This window comes from Phyllostomus discolor, chromosome 2 (genome assembly GCF_004126475.2).
Source record: "Phyllostomus discolor isolate MPI-MPIP mPhyDis1 chromosome 2, mPhyDis1.pri.v3, whole genome shotgun sequence".
NCBI classification, from domain to species: Eukaryota; Metazoa; Chordata; class Mammalia; order Chiroptera; family Phyllostomidae; genus Phyllostomus; species Phyllostomus discolor.
Genome location: NC_040904.2, coordinates 111,276,406 through 111,286,057, shown reverse-complemented (window position 1 = coordinate 111,286,057; position 9,652 = coordinate 111,276,406). Strand labels below are relative to the sequence as shown.

The window sequence follows — 9,652 nt, the reverse complement described above, 5'->3', positions numbered from 1 at the left end:
TCTGTCTCCTCTGGGTCTGCATGCATGAATGAAACTCCACAAACCCCAAAGCTGTTTGAGTTGTCTTTTCTGTAACATATGAACATATCTAAAAAATTCTTTTAATTCCTAATATGGTAAATATTGATAGATTAAAAGCAAATTAAGAAAGTTCTGACTGGTCCCTGGTAATTTTTAAGAGGTAAAGGGATTCTGAGACCAAAACGTTTAGGAACACAGTCCTAGTTCCCCACTCCTATTGCTGGGTGTGCTTTGACCCTCAGGAGAGCCAGGGATGTCACTGCAAGTTTCTGAAATGTTCTCTCTTTGTCACAAACTTTGACTATAATGCAATTTGGATGAGCCTCGGGTCAAAATATGCAGGTTTCCATAGTGATTTTGCTTCTGCAACGTTATTCAGAAACATGGACGCATCTTCCATTTTGCTTTGTGTATTCTGGACAAGTCTCAGTACACCTTATATGAATTGTTTTGAACTGAAGGTCTTCAATTTTTAATTTACTCTGTAGTTAGGCTGATTTTGCTGCATCTTTACTCTACCATGTCCTTGGATTTTTGGTGAAGCTGCTTATTTGTCAAACAGCTCAGATTTTGTGGGAAAATCAAATAGGGAACTAGTACTTGGTTATTATGCTTGTTAAAATTTATCTTGGAGCCCTGACCATAGTGGCTCAGTTGGTTGGGTGTCGTTCTGTGAACTGAATGGTTGCGGGTTTGATTCCTGGTCAGAGCATATGCCTGGGTTGTGGGTTCGGTCCCTGGTAGGTGTGTGTATGAGAAGCAACTTATTTATGTTTCTGTCCCCCCCTTCCCCTCTCTTCAAAATTAAATAAAGAAAATCTTTAAAAAATTTTATCTTAGAGACACTTTTTTTTAAGAGTTATTTTTTTTTTTTTTTTTTTTTTTTTAGAGAGGGAAGGGAGGGAGGGAGGGAGAGAGAAAGAGAGAGAGAAACATCAATGTGCGGTTGCTGGGGGTTATGGCCTGCAACCCAGGAATGTACCCTGGCTGGGAATCGAACCTGCAACACTTTGGTTCCCAGCCCGCGTTCAATCCACTGAGCTATGCCAGCCAGGGCTTAGAGACGCTTTTTAAAAAAAACTCACAAAAGTTTTCTCAACACAGCCTTTCTAGGTGTCAAGTGAAATAGGTGAGTAATTAGGCTTATGTCCTCTGAGTAGATTCAGAATTCTCTGCTGACTGGCACAGTGTCCCTCCTCTACCTCTGCACTCATTCAGGGACTGGGCTGCACTTGGATGAAATAAGAAGAATCTGTGGTTGAAATATTTTAACCACAGCACTTGCTGACAAAAGACTAAAACCTTTTTAGCCATTAGAAAAATTACTCTAGCTACAGTTTCATATATACCAAGAATTATTGAAATAGACTTTTTTTTTGTAAAATTGGCAATAATTTTAACCATGATAATGAACTGCAATGTCATCAAAATGTTTCTGCAAAATAATTGATACAAAATGTTTTTAAAGTTTCAGCTTGGGATTTGTAGCTGAAGTATAAATGTTATGTGAAGAACCTTTGTCTGACATTAGTTTAATGCTGCTAATTTGCACTAAGCTTTCACATTTATAAATGCATTTCTACTGCCAACTATTTTCTTCAAACTTCTTCAAACATCTGTGAGGCTTAAAACTTGGTTTTTGCAGTATTTGAAAACTGAGTTATGTGTATGAAAATGGTAAGGGTCAATTTAAATCATTTGCTATAATTCTATTTAATGTTAGTTGGTCTAGGAGAAAATACTTGACACTGAGGAGAAAACTGGATAGGGAACTTCTAGGGATAATGGTTTGAGTAAATTTTGCACAGTGAATTTCAGCAAGTTATAATGTAATTTTTCATTAAGATAAGCACTTTGTCACTATAGGTGTACTACTTTATATTCAGTGCTTAGTATACAGTAAATGCTCAAAAATATTTGGAAACAGAGATGGAAAAGATGGAAATGGAGGAGAGAAGCAAGCTGGCCCAACTTGATCAATGTTAATGTTGGTAATTTTAATAGCATTAATGGAATTCTAAGAAAATGATTGTTCACAGTTGCAGAGTTTTATTTAACAAAATGAATCTGTATTTAGAGTCCACTTAAATACATTGATTGACAATGACTCTAACTTAGTCTGCTGCCAAGCTGACTGGTTTCTTCAAGCTGTGCTCAGAGGATTCTTTCTTTCATGGAGTGTACTTTTACTAAGCACCTACCAAGTGACAGGCATTGATCTAGTGTTGGAGATACAGCAGAATAAAATAGACAAAAATCCTTGTGTTCTTGAAGTTTACATTCTAGTGCAGAAAGACAAACAACACACTATTTGCATTATTATGTTACAATTTATACATTATGACCAGTGCTAGGGAGAACACAAATCAAGGGGGAATGAAGAGACATTACAATTTGAACTAGGTGATCAGATAATACCTCACCGAGAAGGATATTTGAGCAAATGTCTGAAAAAAGTGAGGAAAGGAGTCATGTAGACATCTGAAAGCAAGGGCATTTCAGGCAGGGAGAGCTGCAAGTGTGAAGGTGCTGTGGACCAGGTGCATGGCCTGTTTAGGGAATGTTGGGGGTGGAGTGGGCAATAAACTGGATCAGAGAAGAAGAGTAGTTGGAGGATGGTAGAATACAGTGTGAGGTAATGCAAACATATTTTGTTGACCTTTAGGCATTGTGTATTCCTTGATTTGCATTACAAATGAGGTGGGAAGGCATTAGCAGATTTTGAAAAGGAATGACATAACATGACTTATTTTTGCAAAAGATCAGTCTGAGGTTAGTGTTAAGATTAAACAGAAAATAACTGAAGGGAGAAATGAAAAAGATCAAAACAATGATTGGAGACATCAATAATGCATCTGGATAGATCAACCAACCAGAAAGTTAGCAAGAATATGGAACTCTTGAACAATACTATCAATCAACCAGACCTATGTCATCTATAGAAAATCAATAGCAGAATAGATATCTTCTCATGTGCTTGTGGAACATCCTCCAGGATAGACTATATACCAGGCTACTATGAAGCAAGTCAAAACATTCAAAATAATTGAATTTATACAAAGTGTGTTCTCAGACCACAATGGAAACATTTTGGAAGTCACAAATATGTGGAAATTAAATGACACAATGTAAGTTACCAATAGATCAAAGAAGAAATTTTAATAGAAATTAGAAAATAGCCCTGACCAGTGTGGTTCCATTGGTTCGAGCATTGTCCCATAAACTGAAATCAAATCACAGGCTTTATTTTGGGTCAGGGCACTTGCCCTGGATTGCGGGTGTGGTCCTGGGTTGGGGCACATGCAGGGGGCAAATGATCAATATTTCTTTCTCATATCAACATTTCTTTCCTTCTCTCATTTTCTTACCCCCTCTCTTTTTAAAGTATATTTTACTGATTATGCTATTACTGTTCTGTCAGATTTTTTATCCCCTTTACCCCCCCTCTGCCCTGCACCTCCCTGGCCTCCAGCATCCCCACCTTAGTTCATGTCCATGGGTTGCACATGTCAGTTCTTGGGCCTCTCTGTTTCCTACACTATTCTTAGCTTCTCCCTGTCTATTATATGCCTACCAATTATGCTTCTTCTTCCCTGTACCTTTTCCTTCCTTCTCCCACTGAAAATCCTCCATGTGATCTCCATTTATCTGGTTCTGTTCCTGTTCTAGTTGTTTGCTCAGTTTTTGTTTTTGTTTTTTAGGTTCAATTGTTGGTAGTTATGAGTTCATAGTTTTTTATTGTCTTCTGTTTCTTAGATAAGTCCCTTTAATATTTCATATAATAAGGATTTGATGATGATGAACTCCTTTAACTTGACTTTATCTGGGAAGCACTTTATCTGCCCTTTCATTCTAAATGCTAGCTTTGCTGGATAGAGTCATCTTGGGTGTAGGTCCTTGACTTTCATGACTTCAAATACTTCTTTCCAGCCCTTTCTTGCCTATAAGGTTTCTTTTGAGAAATCAGCTGATAGCCTTGTGGTAACTCCTTTGTAGGTAACTGTCTCCTTTCCTCTTGCTGCTTTTAATATTCTGTCTTTATCTTTAATCTCAGGTAACTTAATGATGTTAAGTTACCTTGGCCTTGGTGTGTTCCTCCTTGAGTCCAATTTCTTTGGATTTTCTGGGCTTCCTGGACTTCCTGGAAGTCTGTTTCCTTTGCCAGCTTGGGAAAGTTTTCTTACATGGTTTGTTCAAATAAGTTTTCTATTTCTCGCTCTTGTTCTCTTGGAACCCCTATGATTCGGATGTTGGAACATTTAAAGTTGTCCCAGAGGTTCCTAAGCTTCTCTTCATTTATTTTTAATTCTTGTTTCTTCATTCTGTTCTGGTTGGATGTTTATTTCTTCCTTCTGCTCCAAATGGTAGGTTTAAGTCCCAGTTTCCTTCCCTACACTGTTGATTCCCTGTAAATTTTGCTTTATTTTGCTTTGGGTAGCCTTCATTTCTTTCTTCATTTTGTGACTGAGCTCAATCAGTTCTGTGAGCATCCTGATTACCAGTGTTTTGAGCTCTGCATCAGATAGGTTGTCTATGTCCTCATCACTTAGCTGTTTTTCTGGAGTTTTGACCTGTTCTGTCATTTGAGCCATATTTCTTTGTCTTGGTGCATCTGTTATGCTATAAGGGGGCAGAGCCTTAGGTATTCACCAGGGTAGGATGACTGTCTTTGCTGCATTGTGGTGTTGTGTGTAGGGGGGGGGATCAGAGAGGGGACAGTGCTGTTCGCTTGCTCCACTCTAGCCCCACTTTCCAACGAACTCTCTCCTGTGAGACTGGGAGTGTCTCCTGCCGTGGCAACCCCTGCAGCAGTTTACAGCTAGTTTTGAATCTTTAGTTTCCCTTCAGCCAGTCCCACCTCGCCCACATGGTCCGAAGCCTTGCCACATGTCCTCTCCACTGGGCTGCCTGTCTCCTGTCCCCGCCCCTCTTATCAGTCTGGGCAAATGTTTCTTTAACTCCTTGGTTGTCAGAGTTCCATGCAGTTTGATTTTCTGGTACTTCTGCTTGTTTATTATTGTTAAATTGGTTGTTATCTTTCTTTGGTTGTGTAAGGAAGTAAAGTGTCTCTACCTACGCCTCCATCCTGGCCAGAACTCCCTTCTCCCTCTCTAAAAACAATAAGCATGCCCTCAGGTGAAGATGAAAAGAAATTAGAAAATACTTTGAAATGATCAAGGATAAAGTACACTGATATTTATGGGATGCAGTAAAAGCAGTGCTTACAGGGAAATTTATAGCTAGAAATTCCTTTTTACTAAGGTAAAATTGATATGTAACATTAGTTTCAGGTATACAACATAATGATTTGATATTCATATATTGCAAAATGATACCACAATAAGTCTCATTAACATTTGCCACCATACATCATTACAATTTTTTTCTTGTGATGGAAACTTTTAACATCTACTACTTAGCAACTTTCAAATATGTACTACCTTATAATGAACTATAGTCACCATGCTGTACATTAAATCCCCATGACTTATTTTATAACTGGAGGTTTGTACATTTTGACCCTCTTTACCCATTTTAATCACCTCTAGCCCCTGTAAATCTTACATTAGGAAGAAAAAATCTTAAATAAATAACTTAACTTTACACCCTCAGAATGTAGAGCAAGAAGTACAAGCAAAACACAAAGTAAGCAGAAGAAAAAAAAATACTACCTGGCCGGTGTAGCTCAGTGGATTGAGCATGGGCTGCGAACCAAAGTGTCACAGGTTCGATTCCCAGCCAGGGTACATGCTTATGTTGCAGGCCATAACCCCCAGCAACTGCACATTGATGTTTCTCTCTCTCTCTCTCTCTCTCTCTCTCTCCCCCCCTCCCTTCCCTCTCTAAAAGTGAATAAATAAAAAAAAAATACTAAAGACTAGAGGAAGCAAATGAAAAAGAAACCAGAAAAACAACAGAGGACATAAATGAAACCAAAAGTTGTTTTTTTTTTTAAAGATCAACAAAATTAATAAGCTTAGCTACGGTGACCAAGAAAATAAAAGTGAAAACTCAAATTACTAAAACTAGGAACTAAAGAGGGGGCATCACTACCGACTAGAGAAATTACAAGGATTATAAAGGAATGTCATGAACAACTGTATGCCAACAACTTAGATAACTTACATTAAATGGACAAATTGCTAGAAAGACACAGACGACTGAAACTGGCTCAAGAAGAAATGCAGTGTGTCTGAGATGGTGGCAAAATAGGTGGAAGTTACACTCACCTCTTCCCAGGACCAAACTGGAATTACACTAAAATATGGAACAATCCACCTGAATAACCAATTGAAGACAAGCTGAAGTCTTATAACCAAGGGTTTACAGACGAAACCACACGGAGACAAAGGAGAGAGAAGCGAAAAGGGCTGGCCCTGCACCCATGTGCTGCAGCTGAGACCCAGAAGGACATCTCATCTGCAGAGGTCCCGATGAAGAGTGTGGGGTCTCAACCCAATGCTGGGGTTCCCAGTTTGGAGCACCAGAGGTAGGAAGCAGAACCCACATAACACATGGCTATGAAAACCAATGGGGATTTGTCCTCCAGGGAGATATAGTGGTCTTCTAGAAACCCAGGCCCTCTCTTAAAGGGCCAGTGCACAAAATCTTGTCTGAAGCCCCTTGCCTAGGCTCCAGTAGAGGGAGTGCAGCTCAGGGCTGCTACAGTTGTGGGAGGAGAGACTATGTTGTATAGCTCCAGGGAGAGAAGTGAAGGGACAGCTGCCAGGGTCCCTGTGCTGAGCCCCCCTCCACACACCCTAGATGGGCCAAGCACTCCAGTCCACATGGTATCAATATGGAATGCAATAGGCCCTCCCCCTTGACTTCCTGTCACCCTGACCTGAGGAGCTCAAACCCTGTGGAGGATCCAGCTGCCTGGGCCCATGGCGTAAATGTCCACTCAGACCAAGAGGGTGTCAGAGACAGTTGTGTGCTCTGAGGTGGAGGCCATTCCACCCGCTTCCTGTAAGCCCGACTAGTGCTCCCACCTGGGAAAACCACTGGACCCACCTTCCTAACTTCCCAGCAGTCCTGTCCTGCCAAGCTTGAGCTATCTAGGAGGTCTGGGCAGCATCTGGGACAGACTGAGTAGTGTGGCTCAAGGGCAAAGGCCTTTATTCCCTTACACACCTGGCTAGTGCAGAGCCGTACCTTCACAAGGCCAACCTTGCTTTGTCTGAGCCTGATAAACACCACCAGTCTCACCTTGATGACTCCCCGAGACCCCACTTTACTACAAAGCTCTGTGGGCACATGGGGAGTAGCAGCTGGCTTTGGTGTACCCTGGGACTTTTTCTTAGTGGCATAAGTCCCAGCACTGGCACCAAATTTGAATATGCATCAGTTTGGTGAACAGCACTTGCCCTTATGTGGCAACTCACTGAGACCTACCTAATGCAACTTGAGCACCACCAGAGGATCTTTCAATGACTGAATCTAACAGACAGCCATTAGACAGAGGCAGACAGACAGAAGCAGATCTCAGGAAGCTGTGGGCCTTTTGTTAACCTGCCCTCTGGGGTCAGTGGTCATGGGAGCCAGCCTTGGTGTACACCTTGGCCCATCCCATGTGCACCCACACCTAGCAGAGGCAGCTACTGACTATGGATTGCTTTGTAGCTCCAAACAGGTTGGAGCTACAGGCCCAGGACCAGTCACAGGCAGTGTTGGACACTGAGCTGCACTGGTGACCCTCTCAAGAGGCTCCAGAACAAACAAACTTCAGACAACATCAAAACAGGACTCAATTGGCTCCATGGTAGCACATCTAAAGGGACATCTTGGCGAGCACCAGGAACTGCTGAAGTGAATTATGCTTTGTGTGGTCAACACTCACCTGGCAGCTTGTGCACTGTGGTTGAGGTCAATCCTAACAGTCATCTGGCCTGAAAGTCACCACTCACATCCCAACAGCAATCAAGACTCAACCACAAGACAGTTCACATAACCCACACAAGGGACATGTCTGGAGCACCCAGCCAACGTGATCAGGGAGACTGTACCACTAGGTCCCATAGGACACCTACTATACAAGGCCACCGTACAAAGACTGGGAGAAATAGAAGTTCTACTTAGTACACAGAAACAAACACAGAGTGGCAGCCAAAATGGGGAGACCAAAAACATGCCACAAATTAAAGAATAGGAGAAATCATTAAAAAAAAAAAAACAACAACTAAATGGAGGCAAGCAATCTACCAGATACAGAATTCAAAACAATGGTTATAAGGATGATCTAGGAACTTAGTGAGAACTTCAACAGATTAAAAAATGAGTTAGAAACCATAAAGCAGAACTAATAAAAAATGAAGAACACATTATCTGAAATGAAGACTACACTAAAAAGAATCAACAGTAGGTAAGATGAAGCTGAATTGAGTGAGTGAGCTGAATCGAATGGTGGAAGACGAGGTAGCAGAAAATGCCCAGTGACAGCAATGAAAAGAAAAAAGAATTTAAAAAAATGAGGATAGTTTAAAGCAAGTGTCCACCACCCTCAGGCCATGGACCAGGTCCATGGCCCATTAGGAACTGGGCTGCACAGCAGGAGGTGAGTGGCAGGTGAGCAAGCAAAGCTTCACCTGTATTTACAGCTGCTCCCCATTGCTTGCATTACCACCTGAGCTCTGCCTCCTGTCAGATCAGCAGTGGTATTAGATTCTCATAGGAGCACAAACCCTACTGTGAACTGCACATGCGAGGCATCTAGACTGCACACTCCTTATGAGAATCTAATGACTGATGGTCTGAGGTGGAGCTGAGATGGTGATGCTAGTGCTGGGGAGTGGCTACAAATACAAGTTATCATTAGCAGAGAGGTGTGACTGCACAGAAACCATAATAAATCAGCTGCTTGCAGACTCATATCAAAACCTTATCAGTGAGTGGGAAGTGACAGTTAAGCTGCATCTTGTGGCAGGCTATAAAGTAACCTCTCGACCCGCACAGTCTGTGGAAAAACTGTCTTCCTTGAAACTGGTCCCTGGTGCAAAAAAGGCTGGGGATGGCTGGTTTAAGGGACCTCTGGAACAACATGAAGCATAACAGCATCCACATCATAGAGGTACCAGAAAGGAAAGAGAGAAAACAAGGGACCTAGAACTTATTTGAAATAATAATGGTGGAAAACTTTCCTAACCTGGTGAAGGAAAAAGACACACCTGTCCAGAAAGCACAGAGAATCCCAATCCAGATGAACACAAAAAGTTCCACATTAAGACACATCATAATTAAAATGGCAATGGTTAAAGATAAAGAGGGAATCTTTTTTTTCTTTAATCCATGTGTCCAAGGCATGAACCAGGCATGGGCACAGACCAAAACCCAACCTGGGATAAACAAGTAGTTACTTTGTCCCTGGCTGATATGAGACAAGCACCACCAATCCAGGTGCAACTCTACCCAGATCAGGAACAATAAAGAGACACCCCTGACAGGGTCCCTAACCCTAGTAGTGCCTCCTCAGACAAGAGCAGTGACCTCACTACACTAAGCAGTGTCCTCATTTCCTGACCAAAGAGCCCAACAGAACTTGGAACCCTGGTAACCAGGCAGCTACATTCTAAAATTGCCCCTGGGTTTGAAACTGCCCCAAGGTTGACTGGGTAGACATAGAGGGTGGGAGGTG

General features: G+C 41.7%; 1 non-coding gene across 1 annotated transcript; it reads right to left on the bottom strand.

Moving 5' to 3' along the window:
* Positions 1 to 9,304: 9,304 nt before the first annotated feature.
* LOC114491247 lies at positions 9,305 to 9,440 on the bottom strand. Its single transcript, XR_003684049.1, has one exon. It is a non-coding gene; the product is annotated as a small nucleolar RNA SNORA48 (small nucleolar RNA).
* Positions 9,441 to 9,652: the final 212 nt, after the last annotated feature.